At 35.6% G+C, this 26,658-nt stretch overlaps 1 protein-coding gene and 1 non-coding gene across 3 annotated transcripts in view; one reads left to right on the forward strand and one right to left on the reverse strand.

Annotated features, from left to right (window-relative positions):
- DIAPH2 (diaphanous related formin 2) overlaps positions 1–26,658 on the forward strand; it is a 1,026,009-nt gene that overhangs the window by 874,069 nt on the left and 125,282 nt on the right. The window lies entirely within an intron of this gene.
- On the reverse strand, positions 7,849–7,955 carry LOC117797593. Its single transcript, XR_004622592.1, has one exon. It is a non-coding gene; the product is annotated as a U6 spliceosomal RNA (small nuclear RNA).

The following is a 26,658-nucleotide window of genomic DNA, read 5'->3' on the forward strand; positions in this document are numbered from 1 at the left end:
GGGGGCATCTGCATATATAGGGTTATAGAAACCTTTGGATCACCCAAGAAGAGTATGTCCAGTGAGAGGTAAGTAGGCCAAGAATAGAGTATTTGGGAATTACAGTATTTAAGAGGCAAATAGAGGAATCAGCAAAGGACACTGAGGGGAAAAAATGGTTAGAAAGAGAAGAAGAGAAGCTGCAAAAAGTGACACCTGGAAGACTGAGGGTAAGGAGAATTTCAGAATGGAGAAGGTCAGCAGGGTCATATTCTGCAGGAAGTTAAGTCAAATGATGGCTGAAAATAGACCAATGGGTTTGTCAACTAGCAGGTGATAGTTGACCTTTTCCCAAGCAGTTTCAGTAGAACAGTGAAGGTCAAGAGCAAGGTTCTAATGTATTAAAAAATGAATATCTTGTGTAGCTTAAATGCTGGGGCTTGAAGGAAGAAAAGTAAAGAGTGAAAAGATAAATTGTGTCTCTTCTAGAGATTCTGACAGGAAACTCTAGACACAAGGGTCTTGAATGTAGTTGCCAAGCATAAATTAATATGCCTAGTTTCACTTACAATTACGTGGCCTTTTCCCCTCTTAATTCAATTGTATTTATTGAGCATATAATATTTGATATAGTTAAAATACTTCAGCATGTCTAGTGCTTTACGAAGTTAACAAAGCACTTTCTCATTTATTGAGAATAAATCAATATTGTACAATATTGATTCATAGTCATCTAATGCAGAGAGAATAGTCTCATAAATTAAAATGACAGACGTTTGTGGCTTCATACAGAGAGAATAGATTGGGTGTTGAAGAAATATTCTTGAGTTAACTGGGTAGAAGCTGGGGGAGACATAGGGAGGGAGACAAAAAGGATGAGACCTTTTTCAGAAAATCTTTGTCAACTTTAGAGTTAACTAGTGTGCAAGTGGTGAAAGTCAGCAGTGGGTGGGTCATAGTTTATGTGTGATTTTCTTGAGTTGAGGAAAGGAGGTGGTGAGGAAGTAGCAAATCAAATAATCCTTAGGCAAGCCACTTAGTGTTCTCAGTTGTGTTAGTTACCTTGATTACCTCTTGGCAATAACTACAAGGTAACTACTAGGAATCTTGGAGAACTGATCAACATTCAGGACACAGCTAAAAATATAAGAATAGGTAAGACAATCTGGGGGAAATAAATAGAGCAGTGAGCAAAAGAGAACCCTGCAGAGAACAAACATTTGTGGCACTGGTTCTCAGCCCTGGCTACACAATGGACTCACTTTGAGAGACTTCTAAGAAATAGCTACATCCAATTCCTCTCTGAACCAATTAAATCCAAATCTACAGAGTCAGAGCCTGGACGATAGTATGTTTTAAAAGTTATTCAGGCGAGGGGCGCCTGGGTGGTGCAGTCGTTAAGCATCTGCCTTTGTCTCTGGTTATGATCCCAGGGTCCTCGGATCGAGCCCCACATCAGGCTCGCTCAGCGAGAAGCCTGCTTCTCCCTCTCCCACTCCCCCTCCTTGTGTTCCCTCTCTACCTGTGTCTCTCTCTGTCAAATAAATAAAAATTTAAAAAAATAAAATAAAAGTTATTCAGGTGATTTTAATGTGCCACAAAAGTTGAAAACCACCAATTTATGGGACTAGCTTGGAAGCTGGAGCTCATGAAAAAGAGAATGAAGAGGTTGGTTATGGAGGTGTGAGGAGAAAAATGGCTATTGTGGTATTGTTTTTCAAAGAAGAAAGTGCCAAATAGCATCAGATATAGCCAAGAGAATCAATAAAATAAGGATTGGAAAGGATCCAATGGATTTAACTATTAGGAATTCATTGGTGACTTTACAAAACTAGTTTCAGGAGTGTGTTTACGGGGTTGAGGTGAGAAAGGCATAGAAGCCAAATTGCATTGAGTTCTAAAATACTGTTAATTTTTAAGACCATTTAATTTAGTGTCTTCATTTTTTCATCACTAAATGTGAATTTTATGATGAAGCATATACCTATATTAGTTACATAATTTTTGGGTTTTGTTTTCTTTTTATTTGTGGAAATTAAATTTTCCTTTTGGGACAGACAGTCATATGTATTGATTAATAAGATCTAGGTTTGCATTAGGGAAGCTTGAAACAGATTACTATGTGGTCTATCTTTGATTATTCTTTGACAACTAGAGAACAAATTGAACACAGACCACTTATGCTCTATTTATATGCAAAATTGTTCTAAGCAAGCACTGATGACGACGTTCTCTATAGAAATTTCAATCACTTTTGCTTGTCTTTTCTCCTACACAATATAATCACCTCTGCTGCACATTTCTTCATTGGTGATCTCTGCAGGCCAGTAGGAGATAAGGTCAATTTCAGTTGATTTTTTTAATGAGAATATGAATTTAGCAGGCTTCCTTTATATACTGGAATGTGGGATAAGTTAGGACAAGCAATTATTATGCAGCGATAAATTTTTCTTGGTAGTTTTAAATCCATGTCAAAAATTTATGGACATGCTAATGTTAGTAGTTAAGCTCACATAACCACCTGCTTATTTACAAACCCTCAATTCAGGAAAAAATGATTGGGACCCTATATGTCAGGTGCATGAGACCACTCCAATATGAGCAGACATTGTGCATTTGTAACTACATTAACTGACAAGGTATTCATCGAACTGTAATAAGTACCTTAAATTTTCTGGAAAACTAGCTGCTTTCAAAACGAAAAGGGAATAGTTGTTTTAATCAGTGGTTGTGATTATGGACTTATTTCTCTCATATGGACTCAGGGGTATATATTACTGTGTATTTTCCTGAACAGGGATAAGAATTTGTAAACTGTCCAGCCAAATTCCGTCTGCTGCCTGAATGGGCAAAGGCAGCTAGATTCACCTGGAAATGAATGTACTCCCTACCCATCTTTTAATTTTTGTGAAACCTTTGGACACACACTTCTCTTGTGTATCACAATGTCAGCCTTACTCCTGGTAGTTCTTTTCCTTGTGTCCATTAAAATGAGAAGAGTAGAAGATAAAGGAAGAAAGGAAAAGGGCAGTGGGTATCTTAAGCTCCATAGTACTCTTTTGAGATTCAGGTTTTTCTATTATTCATTGGTATTCATTGCATTTGCAAAAACATGAGCTAGGAAACCTTGAACCTAATATAGTGTTTCACCTATTTCAGGAAACCTTGTAAGGTTATGCTCGGTGTCAACCCTCTTAAAGACATAGATGATACAAAGTGTTAAAATACTACAAGGCTTATAACTGTGTTTCACTATTAAAAGATGATGATTTATTTTTAGCACCTAGCACATAACTTAGTATAGTGCATGCTCTTAATAACTGCTTGTTGAATACTTCACAATTATCAAAAAAATTGAATCTGCATTAAATCCTTTTCAATATATTGTATCTGAAGCTATCGCTTAAGTTTGAAGTTTAGGAGATGAAAGAAATAGAAATTTCATTCTACATCACTGTAAATGGAATTCCATTAACGCTGAGTTTATTTTATGGGAAAACTATGCATGTTACCTTCACATGACCTTTCTACTAGTAATATTTAGGTTTGACAAGTAAAGAAAAATTCCGAGTTTATATAAAAAACAAACAAAATATAACTATATGTCATTACTCTTATTCTTACATCCATTGTGCTTGCATTTGACTGCCACCTTTTTGTCATTCTCAACCCAAATTGCAATTTGTTTTACTCCTAATGCTTAAAGGGCAAAATTCCTAAATACTACTAGAGAAAATACAAGAAAAACAGAGCCTTCTGTTTAAGTTCTACATATCTTCTCATCGGTCTTTGTAACTATGCTCTATAAGACGGGAAGTAGACAGAAGTTAGTGAATCTCTTCAGAATAAGTGTTAAGTAATTAATTGCTTCTCCAGCTTTCTCACAGATTTACTCAGGAAAACAGATCTGCTGAAGTCGAAGGTTTTTATCTAGTATGTATGAGTTTCTAAAGACTTGAACTGTTAGAGGGACTTCTAGAATCTAGGGTGATATTTTCCCTTTCCACTTGGGACGGTTTTAGCTTGAGATTTCTTAGGGTTATTGGTCTGTTCTATTGTTTGTCTTGCATAGATGTACTATATAGCAAGCAATACAGTACTCTGTGGGAAATGAACAGGATTTTTTTTTTATTTCATACATTATTCACAACTCTGCAGTGATTTCAGAAAGTCAATGTATGTACCAGACACAAAGAAATGAAAAAACACAAAAACAAGGATGTGATTTTCATAATGTTTGGAAAGTTTATACTATTGTGTATGGATTTTATCTTATTGAAAGTTATAATGGCTGTTATATTTTTAGCAGACTTATCACTATTAATCAAAAGTGTGCATGTCTATCTTATTAATGACCTGATTAAATATTTGGAGCTAATCTATGAAGGGAAGTTTATATCAAGAGGGATAAGCAGTATGACTTTGTGGATAATCCAGTGTCTATTTTAGTCATATTTGTGACATCGTTCCAGTTGTCTATATCAGTACTACTGTAAGTAGCAGAGGTAATGAAAGATGATTATGTTTTATACATAATTGTGGATTTTATTGTACAAAATTGTGGATTTTATTGTCATCAACAGATAGTTGGAATCAAACATGCTTAAACTAAAAAGAAAAAGTTCTTTTTAAAGAATTTTTCTAATACGAAGTTTTCATTTTATGGTCCGAAATTAAATGAACTCTCATGTACTTACAGAGAACATTAAAACAAGTTCAGTTAATAGTCCTAAAAATCCACAACATGAAGGCACCAAGAGGATGACCATCTTTAGTGACTGGGATAATGGTCCAATATAGAAAATAAATTTAGAAATAAAATTACAACATAATGAGTTTCTAGGAAATTATTAGAGGATGTTTTCAATGTTGAATTCAGGTAGAATTAGATTAGAAAAGACAAATGGGAAGAAAAACGTCACATCTTGCCATTTGAATTTTTTTTTCAGTTGCCACAAATAGTATTGATCACTTCACATAGTTCATTTAGAACTTCCTGGCAGAGGAAGATGCAAAGCACTGAAAAAGGATTATGGTCAAGTTGAATGCTGTCCACACAGATTCTATGCATTATAGATTATCCTTATGCTTCCAGTTTCTTAACTTTTTTCCTATTTACCATGCTTTGTGGTCCTGGGCCCTTTGTACACCACTTTCCTCTCTTCCCTTCTGCTGGTTCAGAATCGTTTTTTATCTTTTTATCTCTCTTGCAACATTGTTTCCCACTGCCGTTGTCCCAGTCACATATTAATTGTGGGGAAGAAACACTGACAGAAAAAATGAGGAATATAATTGTGTCAGCATTATTTGAAGTCTGTTTTGCTTAAGACTCAGCATTCTATCCCTTTTAGGAAAACAAACAAGACTGACAATACTTAATGAATAAATTCTTTCTTACTTTATGTAAAAGTGTTCAGGTCTTGGTGTCAGGGAGAGGTCAATGAAGGATATTTCAAAGGGACAGAGAAAAGTTCCTGGATGGACTCTTGGTTCCCAGACTTTTTAGGATTATAATGTCATCACTGCTTGAATTTGTAAGTTCGCCTGGTACTCAGTAAAGCATCAAACAGAAGATGAACCTTTTGTATACTTACAAAAATTATTTCATTAATTAGTATAGAGAGTTGTGAAATGACTACGTGGTATTTTGCTCTCAAAATGTATACACTCTGAAAAGAAAACATTAAAGGGGAAAATACCTTTTCATAAAAGTTCCTCAGACCACAATGGGCAGTTGATTACAGTTTGACAAGTATAAACGTATTTGGTGAAAAGGAAAAACTTTGGGATTTCAGTAAGTAGGGTAGTTTTAGTAAGTTTAGTACTTTAAAAAAATTTTTGTCTCTCCAAATTCATTCAAATAATGTATTACATTTTACTCTAATAGGTCATAATGAAGCTCCACACTAAGGAGAAATCTTTATAATTAAGGCATGTAAAACAAAATATTTTTTGAAAGCACTTGTCTTATGAACTAATTGATACATTAATTTTTCCCTAATGTCTTGAAAACATGCAGCCCTGTTCATTCACTTTTTTTTTTTTTTTTAACTTGGAGGCTAACTCCAGTAAAAGTGAGACTCTGGAGTGTGCACTTACTTGTTTTTCCAAACGAAAGCGTGGCCCTTAGAAAGGAACATATTCTATCAATCATGATTTTTTTAAGATTTTATTTATTTGAGAGAAAGAGCATGAGCACAAAAGAGGAGCAGAAGAAGAGGGAGAAGCAGACTCCCTACAGAGGAGGAAGCCCCTGCAGGGAGCCTCCTTGATCCACAATGTGGGGCTTGATCCCAGGACCGTGGTGGGATCATGACCCGAGCCTAAGGCAGATGTTTAACCGACTGAGCTTTCCAGGCGCCCCTATCGATCATGATTTTTAATCAAGTCATGTGGAAGAATTTTATTAAGCATTAGGCATGACTTTTTAAACTACTACTTAACTTCCATTCTTGACCATCAGATATGTTTTGTTCTCCTAGTTGATTTGGCTATAAAAGTTAAATATGGCAAAGTTTTCTTTAAAAATTTGACGGGTGCCTGGGTAGCCCAGTCGGTCAAGCATCTGCCTTTAGCTCAGGTCATGATCCCGGGGGTCCTGGGATTGAGCCCCCGCATGGATCCCCGCATCCGGCTTGGCGGGGAGCCTGCTTCTCCCTCTCCCTCTGCCTGCCGCTCCCCCTGCTTGTGCTCTCTCTGTCTCTGTCAAATAAATAAATAAATAAATAAATAAATAAATAAATAAAATCTTAAATAGATAAATAACAAATAAAAACTGGAAAAGAAGCCCAATTTTGAAGTATGGCTTGTTTTTTCTTCTTTCCTGGGTTCTGGAACATGTGGAACATGTCCTGGCATAGTTGAAGGTAAAAAGGGTAGAGGTTGGGTAGAATCGTCACAGAATTTTATTTCCTGTGTGTCCAAACCTGCTTTTATACCAATCAGCTATGATTTGTATTCTAGCCTTAGTGTATGTGATTATTATTAGAGGGAACCATTTCTGAAATATTTTCTTTCTAATATTAGTTGAAGCAAATTTCCTTGCAGTGCTAACTCATGTTTTTTTTTTTCCTCCATGTGCTGCTTCTTTCCACTAACCTGCTAAATCTTTTGCAGAGGAATTAAATGCAGTGTTTCTAGAAACATGAATAGCTTGTGCCCTTTTCTGAGTGTCCTACTTCAGAAATATTGCAGCTGCAGTGGCATTATGTGCCTTCGTCTCTTCCCGTTTCTCTCTGCAGGGAAGTTCCTGCTTTAAGGTAGACCCACGCTCTTTTATTCCTGGGAATTTTCTCTTCTAAATGATATGAATGCTTCAGTCCTGTTTTCTAAAGCACATTGTTTCTTTGTTCACTTATTTCACATCGGTTGACTATGCAGCTTGTAGGAATAATGGGAAGTGGACAAGAGAATATAAATGAATAATTACAAATCAATCTTTCCTATTAGAAAAACAACCCAAAGCAAAGGCTATATGAATATAATCACAGTAACGTGACTTTAGAGATGACACACAACGTATTTGTTACCTGTGTATGTGATACATTATCTCTACAGGCCGTAAGATGTCAAAAATGCAGCTAAAATGAAAACAAGCCACTGGTACATTTTTTGTGATACTTTGTCTTAGGTCTACATTGCTTCACATGAAAAGCTCTTATTTGTCTTGCATTTGGGGCAGAGAGTGAAAGGATTTTGCTGAGAGTTGCCTTGTTTAACCCGCTCCCTCCAATATATTTCTTTTGTGTGATTCTGCCACTTTCCTTTCCCATCCACTTGTCATCTTATTTGTTTTCAATCTGAATATCACAGTAGTTATGAAATGGCCACTGCTTTTGAAGTTTATTCTACAGAGCTCTAAGTTTTATCGAGAAGAAAATAATTTTCACAAATTTGCGTGTCATCCTTGTGCAGGGTCCATGCTAATCTTCTCTGTATCATTCCAGTTTTAGTATATGTGCTGCCAAACCGAGCACGATAATTTTCCAAAAAAAAAAAAGCAGGTTATTGAACAAATTAGTTAAATCCCATTCAAATAATAGAAGAAGGCAAACTTGACTTATTCAACTTTGACATCTAATTTGAATCTTTCGTGCCTGCTGTCCTCCTGAAAGCTGCTACTACTTGTTAAATTTGAATAGGAGAGAGCAAAAGAGAGATAGTAGAATATTACTTCTTTTCACTAACTTTAAATTAATTTTAGATTACACAGAACTACATCTTCATTATTAAAGAGAAAAATTCAATATGTACTCCAAAGTGTTCTATTCTTCTAACTCCTTTAATAATGTCAGGATTCTGCATCAGAAGAACAAGGAAACTAATATTTTCTTATGGTATATATCTTTTTCTTTCTAAACCAACAAAGGTAAAAATTCTTTTTTCTCATGTTTATGACTCTTCTTTGGCTAATTGAAACAGAATTCGCATGAATAATTTATATACTATCTGCCACTTAAACATTCATGGAAGGAAAAATAAAGTTTTAAAATAAAAAGAAATAAGCCTGCTTTGAAAAGATTATATATCATTAACAGTTTTTGTCATTTATGTGTTCCTAAATAAGCTAATTTTGAAACACATAAATGCATTAAGTTGGAAATGAATCTTACTTATGCTAGCATTGGTTATGTTTCATGGTTAGCACTGGTGCAAGCTGGTAATTTAAAAAACCTCCGATTTTTACTGCTATTTGTACCCATCTGTGTCAACTATACAAAGGATAAAATAATAATCAAAGGACTGATGGCTTATTATAATAGCTATTGTGCCTTAAATATCTTTTACGCTTTGACATTAACTGTCTCTCTCGCCTTGGTATCTACTTTTCAAAAATCTATTACCCATTCCTGATACTATTTAACTGGGGTTATTAGTCCTTTGACAGTACTGCGTGCTATTGACAGTATCTTTTAATTTGCTTAATTTCCTGAAATTTTCTATGTTAATTTTTTGACTTTGGGATCTTTAAATGCCAAATTTGTGCTTAAAATAGAAAAACCCCTCCACTAATAAGATTTAGTCATATCACCTGAGTACTACACAGTTATCCCAGATGTAATAGGGAGAGATAAAGAAAGGATCACAGATAATAAATTTGCCCTGCTTTCTCCACAAAGTTATTACTGAAAGCTTTAAGTCTCAGCTTTTACTGATAATATAAATATGGGTTATGTAAGGAAAGCTTATACCTATTTATAATAGCTTTCAGATACGGTTTTAGTAATTGCTTTAGGCCAAACCACTCCATAAACAGTCCCAAGGCAATTTGAAAATAGGTATTTGTTACATAATCTTTTTTATTGCATACGCATTTTATGATTTTTGTAATTAAAGTAAAAAAAAACTCAGTAGTATTTCCTGGTTAACTAGCAGGTAAACAACTTTACACAATATAAATGTATTTTATCTTGTGAAACAACTGATGGTCATTCAAAAGGAAGATTGTTAGGAAGGGGTAGGAGAAGGTAGTATTTTCAATTGGTGACCAGGCTTTTAACAAAACAATTCCTACTATAATCCTAGAGAATTTCATCTGACTAAATCCCCACTCAAATGACAAGCATGAAGTGAGGGCTATAGTCAGAGGAACAAAGGATGGGAGGACCTATATCTGAATCAGTCCCCCCATGGTGCTCTTTAGAGGGACCCATTATGCCCTCCATTAGCACCTCTCACCATTGCTTTGAAAATACTTGGCACTGAATGATGCTGTATGTCTTACATTGTACTTGCTAAAATTGCTTGTGCAATTTCAGTTGGCTACGGTATTTATCATGTTCTGGCCTCAGCATTATGTAGCATGGTTAAGCCTATAAAGCAGCTGCTTTTTCTATGTGTGTGTGTATCAGGTGACTATTATGTATTGTGCAGATATCAGTTCAAGTTTCTTGAGTGCTGCGGCATCTACATGAAGGATAGTAAAGTTTAGGCTTAAAAAAACAGACTTTTGTGCTGTTCTTCGAATTCAACATTGCCTATATATATATATATATATATACACACACACATATATATATATACATATATATATCCATCGGGGAGCACAAATAAATCTGTCTTCAGTGTTAATAGAAGTTGCGCATGGTTATCAAGAGGTAAAAATCTTCTAAGATGTTATAAAATCATGTTATATAACTCGGTTTTTACAATGGTTCAAATATAGGGGGCACTTGTATGTACCGTGAATTAGTATATATACAGTTTTTAACCTACAACGCCCTTAAAAATGGCTCTAGAACTGTAAATTTGGTTGGTTTCTTTTAAAGTGTGTAGAGGTCTAGAGGATGAATATTAATTATAAAAACCTCTGAAAATTAGACTTGGTAAAATGAGCTGTGTTGTGTGAAACAGCTCCTGCTTTCATTGATCTGCTCTATTGTTTTTTAAAGTTCTGTATCATTTATTTCTGCTCTACTCTTTATTTTTTCCTTCTCCTGCTGTCTTTAGGCTTCATTTGTTTTTCTTTTTCTAACTCCTTTATGTGTAAGGATAGGTTATTTGAGATTTTTCTTGCTTCTTGAGGTAGGCCTGTATTGCTAAATACTTCCCTCTTAGGACCACTTTTGTTGCTTCCAAAACATTTTGGACCATTGTGTTTTCAATTTCATTTGTTTCCATGTATTGTTTTATTTTTCTGTGATTTCCTGGTTGACCTATTCATTGAATAATGACCTATACATTGTTTAGTAGCATGTTGTTTAACTTCCATATATTTGTGGTCTTTCCACATTCTTTCGTGTGGTTGACTCCTGGTTTCATAGCATTGTGATCAGAAATGGTGCATGGTATAATTTCAGTCTCTTTGTATTTGTTGAGGGGTGTTTTGTGACCTCATATGTGATGTGTTCTGGAAAATGTCCCATGTGCACTTGAAAAACCTGTGTATTCTGCCATTTTAGGATGGAATGTTCTGAAAATATCTGTTAATTCTATCTGGTCAAGTGTGATATTCAAAGCCATTGTTTCCTTGTTCCTTTACTTTTTTAAAGATTTATTCATTTGCGAGAAACAGAGAGAGCAAGTGGGGGGAGGGGCAGAGGAAGAGAGAAATCTTAATCCGTTTGTCCCATAGCCTGACTGTGAGGCTTGATCTCACAACCTTCAAATCACAACCTGAGCTGAAACCAAGAGTCGGATGCTTAAACCACTGCACCACCCAGGCCCCCATCCTTGTTTATTTTCCATTTAGATGATCTGTCCATTGATGTAAGTGGGGTGTTAAAGTCCCCTACTATTATATTATTATTAATGAGTTCCTTTATGTTTGTTATTGCTTTATGTATTTGGGTGCTCCCAGGTTGGGTGCATAAATGGTTATAATTATTAGATCTTCTGGTTGGATTGTCCCCTTTATTATGATATAGTGCCCTACTTCATCTCTTGTTACAGTCTTTGTTTTTAAGTCTAGTTTATCTGATGTAAGCATTCCCATTTCAGCTTTCTTTTCACATCCATCCCTCACTTTCAATCTGCAGGTGTCTTTAGGTCTAAAAAGAGTCTCTTGTAAGCAGCATAAGATGGGTCTCCCCCCTGCCAATCTGACAGCCTATGCCTTTTAATTGGAATGTTTAGTCATTTATATTCAGAGTAATTATTGATAGATATGTATTTATTGCCATTTTATTACTTATTGTGTCATTGTTTATGGAGATTTTCTCTGATCCTTTCTTGTCTTTGTCACTTTTGGTCTCTCCTTTGCACCTAAAGAGTCCCCTTTAATATTTCTTGGAGGGCTGGTTTAGTGGTCACAAACTCCTTTAGTTTTGGTTTGTCTGGGAGACTCTTTATCTCTCCTTCCATTCTAAATGACAGCCTTGCTGGATAGAGTATTCTTGGCTGCATATTTTTCCCATTCAGCACTTTGAATAAATCATGCCACTTCATCTGGCTTGCCAAGTTTCTGAGGAGATATCTGCAGCTAGCCTTATGGGTTCTTCTCCTATAAGTTAGAGACTTCTTTTGTCTTTCTCCTTTTAAGATTTTTTTTTCTCTTTATCACTATATTTTGCAAATTTAATTATAATATATCTTGCTGTTGGCCTGCTTTTGATGGGAATTCTCTGTGCCTCCTGGATCTAGATGTCTGTTTCTTTCCCCAGATGAGGGAAATTTTCAGCTATTATTTCTTCAAAAAGTTTTCTACCCCTTTCTGTCTCTTATTCTGGGACTCCTATAACACAAATTTTTTGTGTGTTTTTTGCTTTTTTTTTTTTTTTTTTTTTTTTTTTTTTTTTTTTTTTTTTTACATTTGGTGGAGTCACTGAGTTCCCTAAATCTGTCCTCGTGTTGCATAATTCTTTCTCTTTTGTTCAGCTGCGTAATTTCCATTATTCTGTTTTCTAGGCCACTAATTCATTCCTTTACTTCTTCCAGCCTACTGTTCATTGCATCAAACCTGTTTCCTATCTTGTTTATTGCATTCCTCATCTCTGAGGGATTCTTTTTTATTTCTTATATCTCTGTGGTAACAGTCTCACTGTTGTCTTCTATTCTTTTCTCAAGCCCATTGAGTATCCTTATGAGTGTTGCTTTAAATTCTCCATCAGGCATATTATATCTGTTTCACTTAGATCTCTGGCTATGGGCTTATCTTCTTCTTTCATCTCAGATAAATTCCTCCATCTTGGCATTTTGTGTTAGTTTCTGCCTTCTTCTTTTTGTCAGAAAAACCAGTGATGTCTGCAATCCTTCAGTATGGCCTCTTCTCTCCCTTTAGTTGTGGAATTTGTTCTGTCCATCTTCAGGTTGATTTCTGGGATATTTAGCATGATTTAATAGTTATCTAGTTGTGTTCATGGGATGAGACAAGCCTAGGATCCTCCTACTCTATCACCATCCTGGTTTTCTGGGTTTTTTTCACCCCCAGTAAATATGAAACAACACAATAATACTGAGGTGGTGAGTATGTTGAGACCCACCCACAGCAATAAAAAGTGATCACTAATATGCTGATTCCAGTGGAGGAAATGAACTAATCATCAAAGCAGATAACATCTTACAAGGAAAAAGCATAGCGTTCAAAACTAATCACAATTGGTCTTAGTCAAGTAAAAGTTATGTATGTAGTTGTTGAAAAAATCAGAATGAAGTGCTTCAAAATATTAAGTCCTTGTAGCTATATCGCGGTACTATGGGTGCTTTTTACTTTCTTCCAACTTTTCACAATACTCTTTCATGACCGTGTGCTGATTATATCATCAGAATAAATAACATAGTATTTAAAGCATTTTTTAAGATGAAAAGGAACTTTAAACGCAGAGTAGTTCTGCTCTATTTAAAGAAGAAATAGACACACCTCAAGTATGCCCTGAGGACCTTGTTGGATTTAGAGAACAGCACAGTATTTGATGTTAATGATAATTATGTGAATCAGCAACGATGCATATTCTGTAGATTTTCTTTTTGTATGCAGCAAAATGTGTATCTGTGAAATATTTCTATAAAAATGGCTAAGACAAAAAGTTTTGATATTTAATATTTATAAACCCTCAGCTATCCAGATCAATTCATTCTCTGAGGTTTCTGGATAGTGGAAATCTTATTTTAGGTTTTTCTATTTTAAAGTGAAATTGCTCTATAGCTCTGTGTCCTATTAAATTATGCAATATTATTATATCTAAGCTTCCTCTCCTAAGTGTCTATAGCTATTTATTGAGGCATTATTCTCAAATGCCCATGGAAACAAACGTTTAAGTGATTGTTTTTATTCTTCTGTAAATAGCCCAGTTAGATGTTAGAATATATCTTATTTTCCTCAAATGTGAGGTTTTTCCTGCTTGATATTGTCTTTGTTGATTGACCCTTGCTTTTTTGGACTTGTACAAAGGAAGAGAAGAAATATTTACATATTTCCCAACTGTTGCAGATTATTAAAATCAAATCATAAATTATTCAAGCTATTTTGAAAGCTTCCTGATAAAAAGTATATAACATAAAGAATACAGTATTTAGAATCATATCTCCCTGCTAGTTGTGTTACAGTTGAAGCACAGTTGCTACTCAATCCTGTCCTCTTAAAGATAAAATCACACAATAACAACAAAGCAAAATAAATGCTAAAAGTGAATTCATTTCCTGTGGAAAAATCTAAAGTATTATATATTCATCTTTTCTGTATAAAGTATGCTTGTAGCATAATTTGAGTCTTCATTACTACTTAGCAACCTTCTTATCCATTGTTCACCAAATCACATGCCTTGGTAGTTGTTCCAGATTTGTTCTATTCCCTCCAATCCCTCAAACTAAAACTCACACCCTATAGGCTCAGTAAATTACCTTATGTTCCAAGTTCCCTCATTTTCTTTCAGTACCCCTTCCTGAAGCCCACGTTGTACTCCTCATCTCACTCCTCTTACACCCTTTGGAATCATGCATCATGAGTTATCCTCTGTTTCTTTTCTTCTTAATGTCTTGCTTTAAATTGATTTCCTTTTCCTACAGAAATGCTGAGGTCTTTCTTGTATTTTAAAAGTAAAGTTCAATGATAAATAAAATATATCTCCAATATTTTATGATAAATAAAATATATCTCCAAGCTACTATCTTATGTCTAGCTGGGGAGAAAAGACATGGCCACACCAAAGAAGAGATATGTGTATATCTATGTGTATATACGATATATGAATTTGTATGCAGTGACACCCATAGACGAACTTATATGGCTATTGAGAACTTGCCTCTCCTGAGTGGTTGGTTTAATTGGAATTGCTTCATCTGTTGTGAGGCCTTGATGGTCAGTCAGTCCTTTTTTTCCCTTACTCTTTATTGTGAAATTTTCAAATATATTCACAATAGAATATAATTAACCCAGCATCTAGCTTCAAAAGTGATTAATTCCTGGTCAATCTTGTTCTGTCTATACTCCCACTCCTGGATATTTTCAAGTAAGTCCTAGACATTACATTTTTTCATCTGTAAATAATCCTATATGTATTCATAAAATATAAGGATTATTTCTAACATAACCAAATAATACTATCGTATCTTACAAAAATATTTCCTTACTAACAAATATCCAGTGTTCGCATTTCATGGTCTAATGTGCCCCCCCCAGCCCCAGTTTGAATCAGGAACTGAATAAGATCTATTTATTATTATTGTTCTCTCCCTTTTTTAAGATTTATTTAAGATTTATTTATTTATTTGACAGAGAGAGAAAGAGAGCACAAGCAGGGGAAGCAGCAGGCAGAAGGAGAGAGAGAAGCAGGCTCCCCACTAAGCAGGGAGCTCGACATGGGGCTCGATCCCAGGACTTTGGGATCATGGCCGAAGCTGAAGGCAGCCACTTAATGACTGAGCCACCGAGGCACCCCCATTGTTGTTCTCTTAAGTCTCCATTTTAAATGATGACATCTGTCTTGTATTAGTTATCTGCTACATAAAAAATTACCCTCAAAATTTAGTGGCTTATAATTACAAATATTATTATCTTAAAGTTTCTGTGTCAGGAATCTGAGAGCAGCTTAGCTGAATGATTCTGTCTCATTGTCTCTCTTTAAGTGGCAGTCAGGAAGTTGTCCAGGGCTGCATCTGTGGTCTTGAATCTGCTTTCCAGCTCACTTCTCCACCATATGAGCCTCTCTGGAGGGCTTTTTGAGTCTCTTCAAATATGGCCGCTGGCTTTCCCAAGAGTGAGTGATCTAAGAGAGAGACAAAGAGCAAAGAGGAAGCCACAGTTCTTTCTATGTACTAGCCTTGGAAATGGCATAACAACATATCTGTCATATTCTATTGGTCACACAGACCACCCAGAAACAATGTGGAGGAAAAGTACACCAGAGCATGAATACCAAGGGTTGGGGATAATTGGAGTGGTCATCTTAGAGGCTAGCTACTATACCTCTTCATCTCTTTTTTTTTAAATTATAATTTTCCATTGTTATTGTTGAAGCAACCAGGTCATTTGTCTGATAGAGTTTGTGTTTTTATAATTTCATCCCAGTGGTGTCATTTACATATATCTTCACCTATCTCCCACCCCATATATTTTCTATAAAGTTAGATGTAGAAGCTAGATCAGATTTGGGTCCCATATTTTTAAGCAAGACATCCTTATTGTTGTTGGTGTGTTGTTTTATAATGGGCCACATGATGGCTGGTTGTTGACTCTTAGTGTATCAGCAGCCACTGATGATCATTACCTAGATCCATTAATTCAGCAGAGTGATATTCTATCATTCCCTCTTTTTAAAAAATTGTTTGTAATACCTCTTTGGAAAGAAATGTCCCCTCATCAGTTATTTGGTTACATTCAGGTATATTTCAGATAGAGAAGACAGGGTGAATCCTTGATTCTTTCTCTTTATTCATCAGTTTCCAAAATGACTTATTGGTTCCCTAGCATCCCCTAAAGGTAATAAGTGAGACCTGGGAACCACCATGGATACACTAAAGCAGACTATCTGGGGATGGGTTCTAGGCATGGGTATTTTGGAAAAATCTACCTAAGTGATTCTGATTTACTCCTCTGTTAACTTCTACTGGTATCCATTCCCAAAGTCTGACTTAGTAGGTTTGGGATTGGGCCTGGGATTCTGGTTTTGTTTTTGTTTTTATTTTTATAAACTCCAGAAAATTTTCTTGAGTTGACAAGTTTGGGGAACATACACTAGACTATACTTTTTCGTACTTAACTATGGTTATATGCATCTATGCTCTTTTCCCATGATGTGGGTGTCACACGTTTGCCCTCCTACAACAAACTATTACACTGAGAGCCTGCCTAGCACACACTCTGGAGTTAGACTGGTTGGGTCCAAATCTTGGTCTGCCACTTATGAGCTTTGTGACTTTGGGGAAGTTAGTCACCTCTCTGTCTCAGTTTTCATATACATAATGTGGAAATAATAGTAGGATTCACCTCATGGTTGTTTTGGGGACTAAATGAGTTAACATTGGTAAAGTACTTAGAACAGTGCTTGGCAAGGATTTCTTAAACACATAATAAAGCTTATCTCCCTCTGGGAGAGTTATCCCTGAATATTTGGTTAATAAAAGCTAGGCTTGGTTGTTATTATTATCATCATTATTATCATTATATTAGCTGGCAATTATTTATTTGCCACCTTTTTTGGGTTATTTAACAATGTATTTTGCACATTCTTTTATATGAGTGCATATCTTCCTTGTTCTTTTGTACTGCTGTCTAGTATTTTTTTAAACTGACATTTAATATACCAGGCATAGTGGATTACATATTTTCTAGTTCACTTAATTGTCATATCAATCTTTTAAGATTAGCAATATTATTTTTATTTTACAAAAAAGGGAACTCAGTCTCTGAGAAGTTCAGTAAGTTGTCCAACATAATAAGCTAATAAGTGATGGTATAGGTATGACATATATAAAAGAAGCAATGTGATGATTAGAACACAGACTCTGGAGCTCAGCTGTCTGGGTTCAAATCCTGCCACTACCACTTCTTAGATATGCATCTTGGGCAAGTTACTTAACCTCTATTTCAATCTCCTTTTTTGTAAAATGAACATAATAGAAATTATTGGTTATTCTGAGGATTAAATGAATTAATATTTGCAAAGTGCCTATTACATCATAAGCACTTTGTATGTACTAGCTAGTTGTTATTACTGCTATTATTAATCATTATCAATTAATTTTATTATTTTTGGTTTAAAGAAGATAACAGTTAAGAGGGAGAGATTGAAGGTGTTCATAGGAAGGGAAGAACATAAGAGCATTAGCTTTCAGAGGTGGAGAAAAAAGAGAGGCGTTTCTACCACAAAGATGGACAGGATAGAAAATAATTCATGTCTAGGTGAAGGCAGATGATGAAACTCAGGACACAAGCTCATCTTACAAATTAGAAGGCAAGATAATTTTTTAGAGATGAGTAAAGGAGGGTAGAATTGGAAGCCTGTGGAGGCAACAGGAGTTTTGACAAACTTGAGGATTAAGCCAGGGAGCACATAATAGACATAGCCCAGTTAAGTTTTGTCAGTACTCAGTCATAGCTTGGTTCCCTCCCTGAGGCTAAGGAAACTAATGTCTGGGGGAGGGGTAGCTCAGCAGCCTAGTGAGGCCAGCAAGTCTGGACACGGTTGAATGGGATGGTTATGATGGTAAGTAGAAGTGAAGGTGCATTGAGCAGGGAATCAGTAAATGTGGAATCATTTTCTAACTCTGCTATCACCTATGAAATAGGTCACCTGACATCTGGATCTCAGTTAATTCCCTTATGAAATGGGAGAGCTACATCAGTTTACCTCTAACTTCCCTTCTAACTCCAGAATTTGTGACCCTAAGGGGATGATTCTAGAATCTAGCTGTAGGAGAAAGGAGTCAATTGAAATTCCGAAAGTAGGAAAGTGATGGGAAGGCTCAGGGAGGTTGGGATGCAGGTTCAATAAAAGTGACATAGAGGGGACTCATGCTAGTCAGGCTCAGTCTCAATCTTTTCCATCTTTAAAATTTGTATCTGTGTTCAAAAAAATTTTAAGCTAGTTTGCCATTTTTTGTAGCAGATTTTGTGGATATTGTGAATTTAATAGGCTATGTTTGACACACACAAAAGTAAATATTATTTATTTTAGTTCTCATATCAAAAATGTTCATTAACACATCAAAAATACAGTTTACTTATAGGGGTTTATTTTTCTGCTTTTAAGCGGAAGATAACAAAAGAGTATTTTATGCTTTCCTGTGCCCATAATCATATTACACTTTGGAGTAGCTAACTAGGTTGCTTGAACATGCTGTTACGGAACTGGTTAATCCATAATTCAGTAGGTTCTTGGCTTCCAAGTTGCCTTAATGACAAGCCTGAAGAAAGTACATGGAACTAATTAGCACTCAAGCATTATAAAATAAGAAGAATTAGATAAAGCAGCTTCAATATTAAACTCAGACCCCTATGAAGATATTCCCTTTAGTTATGGGGATTTTGAAATGATGGACAGGCTAAACCAAAACTCATAATCCTATTACAGTCTCCTACACCCACCTAATAAGCTTGAAGAGCTGTTTCCTTAGAGTCTGGGATATTGCCATCTTCCTCTAGGCTTTTCCGTGTATAGCTTATAAATTCTTTACTGTTCCCACTAAATACTTTGTTATTTAAAATAGCGTAAAAGAGAGTATGTAAGTATATATACATATTGATGCATTTTGACTGTAATAATACCGTTGGCCTGCAGGGAACTTCAGATTATTAATAATTTCAGAGGAAAGCTTTTTAAGAAAAAAGCTTCAGGCTTAGCTGTAATGAGGCATTTGAAAAGAAGTAAGGGGTATGTTTGTGTACATAATGAAAGTATTGAGCCCTTTGAAATGTTATGAGCCATGGTGTGCTAATAAATGATCTTTTCATTTCAGTGTTCCAGCAGACATCTTTGTGCCCCTGATGTACCCTTGCAAAATGCCTTTAGCTCACATTTCCTTTTAAATATTTCTACCTCCTGACATTTGCTACTGGGGGTGAGGGTGTAACAGGGTAAATGTGATGGAGAAAGGAGAACAGTAGTAAGAAGCAGATAAATTGATGGTTTAGAATAATGAGCCCATTTTCAGCTGAGCTTTGTGGTTCATATGAATTAATTAACCCCTTACACGCATTTGTCTGACAATCCTAATTCTCATTCAGTTCAATGAGCTTTATAATTTTCATTTAACTAAATAACACTAAAAACTGTTTATATCCTGACATTAAGGGAGCTCTGTAGAGCTCTCTTCCTATAAATCATCTGAACTTGTTTACAATTTGCAGTAGTCTTATTTTTCTTCTGGTTTGTGCTCAGGTTGCTGTTTTGCTGTTTTAAAAAATATTTTCAGGGTACTACTTATAGAACATGCTTTAAAGTTTGGTTAACTTTCTAAGGGTAAAGGACATCGGTAAAGAGCATTTGCACATTTTCATTGGAAAGATATAGGCTTAAACTATTATCTGTCATGTTAAACAAAATTAATCCAATGATGCTAAATGGATAGAGAATGATTAATTACTCACCCTTAAGACCTGTGTCATTTAGTTCCTGGTGATAAGATGGTGATAAAGCACTTTTATCCAGAAAGAGAGAAAGGAGAGTATTGTATTGATGATGCAGGAAAACAGTATGAAAACACTAGAGAAATACGTTTGAGATGGGAAGTGTATGGGCCATTCTCTACTGCCTATGCCCTGTATATGTACTTTGGCTTTTCATACTAAAACTTGAGGTAATATTAATAAGTATTTTACTTAATTATGTCTTTGTTGATGGCAAGGAACAAAAAGCTATTTTTTTTTAAATTGAAGAGTAATTGACATACAACATTTTATTAGTTTGAGGTATATAACAGTGATGTGATATTTATATAGATTACAAAATGGTCACCAAGGTAAGTCTAGTTACTATATGTCATCATATAAACTTGTTACAATATTGTTGACTATATTCCCTATGCTGTATATTACATCCTTGTGTCTTATTTGTTTTATAACTGGAAGCTATATAAATTGAGCATTTATTGAAGAGATACAGAAAGGTTCAAGGGAATTCAGGACAGAAAATATCCTACATCTAGACCTAGATCCCTGGAAATGGGATCTTCATTCTACATTCAAGTTGTCTCTGAGATGCCACACAGCACAAGTTCATGGGCCTTTTTTAAAGAGTACTTTGTTTATCTGTGCTTGTAGGGAGACTCTACTTCATCTCGGTCTAACTGCCCCTTCTAGCTCCTGACAAAGACTCTTGGTCCCAATTCCACATTTATGTGAGAAGAATGTTATTTGGTGCCCGCCCCCCCTTTTTTGCATTAGGGCCTAGGATGGTTGTGCTTTAGGTCAGATTCCTACCCAGGTTTAATCAGCTGTTACTATTTATGTTATATGATAACTAATTTAATTTTCACAACAATTCTATTAGGTGGGTTAAGTACTATTATTCCTTTTATAGAGGGGGGAAATGAGTCAAGAAGAGGTTAAGTAACATTTCCAAGGTCATGTATCTCTGGGGTCTGTACCCTGAACCAGCATGTTCTACTGATAGGTGCTATATGCTGAGTTAGGAAATCTGGTTTCTAGTCCTTGACCTGCCACTATGTGAATGACTTAGAGGAAGTCACTTAATTTCCCTGAGCATTCAGCCATTCCAGGAACACTTTAAAATTTATTTATTTTTTTTTAAAGATTTTATTTATTTATTCGACAGAGATAGAGACAGCCAGTGAGAGAGGGAACACAAGCAGGGGGAGTGGGAGAGGAAGAAGCAGGCTCATAGCGGAGGAGCCTGATGTGGGGCTCGATCCCATAACGCCGGGATCACGCCCTGAGCCGAAGGCAGGCGCTTAACCGCTGTGCCACCCAGGCGCCCCTAAAATTTATTTTTCTAATTTTTTAATTAAAAAGCTAAAGGGGGAAATAGAAGCCAAATAACACATTGTGTTCAGGCTTCTTTGGTTATAAGGAACAGAAATCAAACTGGCTTGGACTAAATGGAATTTATTTAAGGAGATGATAGGCAACCTTTTGGGCGTCCAAGGACAGGAAACAGCAGTCAGACCATAGAGTGCCTTGGACTGGAAACAAAACTGAAAAATTTTGAAATGTAAGTTGCTTTCTCTGTCCTTCCATATTCTCATTCATCTCTGTCTCCTTTTTTTTCTCTATTGGTTTCCTTTGTTTAAACATGATTGCCATAGCTGTGATAAAGCATGACCTACTAATATTTATGTGACACTGGTCTCTTTGACCAAAATCTTGTAACAGAATCTAACTGGCACAGCCTAGCCTATGGATTTGTTCCCTTGGGTCAGGTGTCCAACTTGTTTTAATCAACCAGAGCAGGAATAAATTAACATGGTTCATTGGATTGCTACCTCTTCCAGGAACTATATGGAAGGGCATATTCTCTGAGAATGAAATATGGGAAAGGAAAGCGAATGGACAGGTGTTTGCCATACCCCTAATTCTAGTACTGTAACACTGTTTTAAATATATTGTGTATTTCTCCATAGATCATCATTTTGGCTACATAGATAATATTTTTCCATTTAATAAGCACTTGCCGTATACCAAGTACTTTACTAGGAGTATATCAGGTGCTGGTCCTCCATTTCCTTACCTGTAAAATGAATGATCCTGTCCAGCTTTATAATTCTGGACACACACACATACACACACACACACATTTATGCATTTATTCATATTTTAATGAATGTATTGCTCTTACTACCAATCCAACATGAATTTATTTACCCAAATAAATGTTCTTCAATGTGCCATGATTTAAGCTAAAGAAGAAATTCAATATCATATTCTTTGTAGTTTTTAACCAGACTTTAGTATTACACAGCTTACTCAGCTTATTTATTCTGTTTAGCTCTGAAGTACTCGTCTTATTTTCCAAAATTCAGGTCTACTATAAAAGATCAAAGATTTGCTGTCATTGAAACTACTGAAAAGAGTGTGAGGCTGACTCTAAATATATTCCAAAGAGGCACTTCACAAATGGCTCACACAATGATAGAATCAAGCAATGATTCTCTGACTCCCACAGCAACCACATTGATGAGGCTAGATCTCACTTGCCAATACATGTAGGTTATTTAAAAAGTCATTCACATTACTTTTAGCATCAAAATTATAAGAAAGTATAAAAAATACAAATGCCCAGTTCAAGCTAGTTAGCCAGTTACGTGACTTAAAAAATAATTTGGTTGGGTTCTTTCCTGAAATGTTAAAAAGAAAAAGAATTCTATCTCCCATTTACTTAAACTACTATAACCCATGATCAGTATGCTTTTCTTATGCCCACATAGTAAAAATAAGATTGAAATGCTATGGATACACTGAAAACTAAGTAGGTAAATTTAGAGCTTTTAGAAGACTGGGAACACCACCCTGACATAGATCTCTCCCTGAACCAGCCAGTTTCATTAATCCTTGTTTGTTGTTGTTTCACCATAGTTGTGTAGAATCAGTGCTGCAAGTACAGGCAAAAACCAACCAAGTAGATTTACCAAATCTGTTGGTACTTGCCTGGTTTCATGTTGGTGTTAGACACTGTCTTATTGTGATGGCTATGTAGCTTGAATATGTGTATGTGTGTGTGTGTGCATGTGTGCACATGCACGCATAGGTATGTATGAATATATTTCTGCTGACAAGTTCAAAATCATTGAGTTAAATATGCTTTATTTAAGAAGTGATTTGAGAAAAGTATATATATTATATATATATATCTTTCTGTAGATTAAAATGTCTTACTTTCTCTCTTTAAATTAGTGTATCTAGATTAGTCATTCTAATTTCTAAGAGGAATGGAAGACAATTTTAAAGCTATAATTAGCATTCTGTCTAAGCAGTGTAATCTCATGAACACACCCTTTTTCTAAGACTTAGAACAATAAGTGTTTTACTTAATTCAAGAATAACTGACATGAAAAGTCCATCAAAAAAGTGATTTTAGAAGTCTCAAGTATTAATCACAGTTTCCATAATCTAAAGCCCCATGTTTCTCGTTTAATTCCAAGGTAAGTCACTTGTTATTTCTAAAAATCTACTAACAGTTACACTAATTTATTTTTGTTGTTACACAAAGATTTAAAAACCAATACACGGTCTTCCTTCTTTCTAATAGACTAGTATACCAGTTTCTACAGTTTTCCTGTGGAATTATACTTTAGGTCCTAAGATACACTGTAGAAGAATCCTTCTAAATGTGACCCAGGGGGCACCTGGGTGGGCTTAGTCGGTTGAGCGTCTGACTCTTTGTTTTAGCTCAAGTCATGATCTCAGGGTCATGATATCGAGCCCTGCATTGGCTCCCTGCTCAGTGAGGAGTCTGCTCAAGATTCTCTCTCTCTCTCTCCCTCTCCCCCTCCCCCCACTCACACACATGCTTGCTCTCTCTACCCCCTCAAATAAATAAATAAATAAATCTTTAAAAAATTAAAATACAGGGCGCCTGGGTGGCACAGTGGTTAAGCATCTGCCTTCGGCTCAGGGCGTGATCCCGGCGTTATGGGATCGAGCCCCACATCAGGCTCCTCCGCTATGAGCCTGCTTCTTCCTCTCCCTCTCCCCCTGCTTGTGTTCCCTCTCTCGCTGGCTGTCTCTATCTCTGTCAAATAAATAAATAAAATCTTTAAAAAAATTAAAAAATTAAAAAATTAAAAATTTAAATAAATGTGACCCAGGAACTGTCTTTGTACAGGACATATTTTTGGTGTTAATCATAGTCCCAACTCATTCCTGTCCTGGCCTTATGTCTCATATTCTCTGTTCTACATTGATAAGCTGACTTTAATGGCTAGGGAGGAAAGAAAAAATAAAATAACTATAAGATGAATGGTAAATTTTTTCAAGTTGAAAATAAATAATAATAAGCAGATAATTTATATATATGTATATGTGTGTTATATATACATGTATAACTTGTGTCTGGTGTTTTCAGATACCATAATTTATCGCTTTGGAAAATCCTAGCAGAGACCGTGTATTTAATATGGGGGTACACAATTACATGCTTAATCTAAACCTAGAACAATGTGATTTGAGCTGATTTGTAGAGGGACTATAAAAGCCAAAAAATCAGCTTGACAACATTCCTGCTGGGATTGGCCTTCAATAAATATTTGTGGTGGTATTTGGGGTCCATGCCACTTTAGTCAGATCAGTGGGGCTTAGGAGATCATGCATACAGTGAAACTTGAGTTCACTGCTTATCAGGGAATGAATGAAGGCTCCCAAGCTGGTTCATTAGGTCACTCTGTAAGAGCTGTCAATCAGAGCAAGCTGGCAGGGGAATACTTTTACAAAAAATAGAAGCACAATTTTCCCACTTACGATTTTTCCATGTTGTTTCCCTACTGCCATTGCATTGTCCGCTCCAGGGAGTAGAATACTAGGCCATTATAATGTTCCTAATGTCAGCCATTGACCACTATCACTTATGAGCATGGCTGCTGCTATCCTCTTTCTAATCATTGTTATCATCTAGGGTGAATAGGTTAGAATGATTCTCAAAGTACACAAGACTCTAAGGGGATAGGGACTTGTGTCATATTCATTAGCCCCAGTATCTTACCACAGTGACATACACAGGACATTCTCAGTTGTTTGTTAATCTTAACACCAAGAACAGAAACCACTGTGTGAATCTAGCTTATATACGGCCTTTACCACCCCATTCCCTATCCCTCTTGGTCTAACAGAATTTGAGAAAATTATTTCTTATATTTCTTCCATACTGTCAAGTGTGTATTAGTTTATATTTAGCAAGCCTGTGTTATTTAAGTTTGACTTTGATATATCTCTTTGTTGACAAAAATAGAATATTTCAAAGGAATTTTTTTAAATGGATTATTGTAAAGGAAACCAAGAAACTTTGAATAAGCAATTTATTAGGGTTTTTTAAAGATTTTTTAAATTTAAGTAATCTCTACACCCAACGTGGGGCTCAAATTCACAACCCTGAGATCAAGAGTTGAATGCTCTATTAACTGAGCCAGCCAGCCACCCCTGCAATTTATTAGGTTTTGTGTGCACATTTTATTTAACACTACATGTTAATTTGTTAACTATATAGATGCTTGTGATACTGATACTATATCCATGTGACAAATCACAGCAAAGGTAATATGTTGTGTATACCTCTTATAACTTGAACGGACTTGACAGATGGCACAGTTCACCTCATCAGATATGCAAGAAACCCTCATAAGATTAACAAAACAAATAATTCAGCTAAGAAAACAACAGGTTGATGATGGCATGGCAGGCTCTAATTATTAGCATCACCAATGTAATGTGAATATATAATGTAAATTATATAGTTTTTTAATTCTTTTTTAATCAGCACCAAATTAAGCTAGAGTTGTATTTCTAAATCTATGTTCACATCTAATATTTAAAATTAATTTGTGACACAGTACCCTTTTCAGAATAGAGATTTAGAAAATCTATTGCATTAAACATAAGTCGATTTTATTTCCAGGGGGCATCCATTAGGACAAACATCATGAAAGGGCCACTGCCCAAAATGTTGATTTCCTGGCTGACACCTGGAAGAAAAATAAACTTATGTTTAATGGAGTAGACTGTCTAAATCCCTGTTTTGAGAAGAGTGCACATTCATGAATATGTATTCGTTGCTGAATTCAATAGATTCTAATAGCGAAGGACATTCGTATCATAACAAGTAGCATTTATTCATAAACTTGGTTCTTTTCCAAAGAAAGAAGCAAAAATGCAGCTTGGGTTGGAATGCTGGCAATAACCAGTTCATTCATTTATTGAGTGACACATTCATCATGGCCTGTATAATAACCAATGAAATAAAAATGTGATATTTGTATAATATCATCTAATATTTATCCTGAACCAATATTAAAAATGTGCTACTCGTGATTTTGTCTTATTCAGTGTTCTGGGTTCAGTATAATACTGATTTATCTCTTTGCACGTTTTAAGAATTTTTCTGTTTATTTCTTCTTTTCTGCAATAGTAAATCATCCTTGTACAACATGGGCTAATCCAAGATCAGCCACATTAATGGCCTGAGTGCTGTTTTAAACAAGACTGGGTGATTGTACAACATGACTTTTTTAAAAAGTCAGATGCCAGAGTTTCCAGTAGAAACAAGATACAAGATACTCATTTCAACCAGTCCCCTTACTTTCTGCGTAGGCACTGCACTAGGTGCCATATGTAATCATATCACTGCATGTTCTCGACAT

The sequence above is a fragment of the Ailuropoda melanoleuca genome, chromosome X, assembly GCF_002007445.2.
Source record: "Ailuropoda melanoleuca isolate Jingjing chromosome X, ASM200744v2, whole genome shotgun sequence".
NCBI lineage: Eukaryota > Metazoa > Chordata > Mammalia > Carnivora > Ursidae > Ailuropoda > Ailuropoda melanoleuca.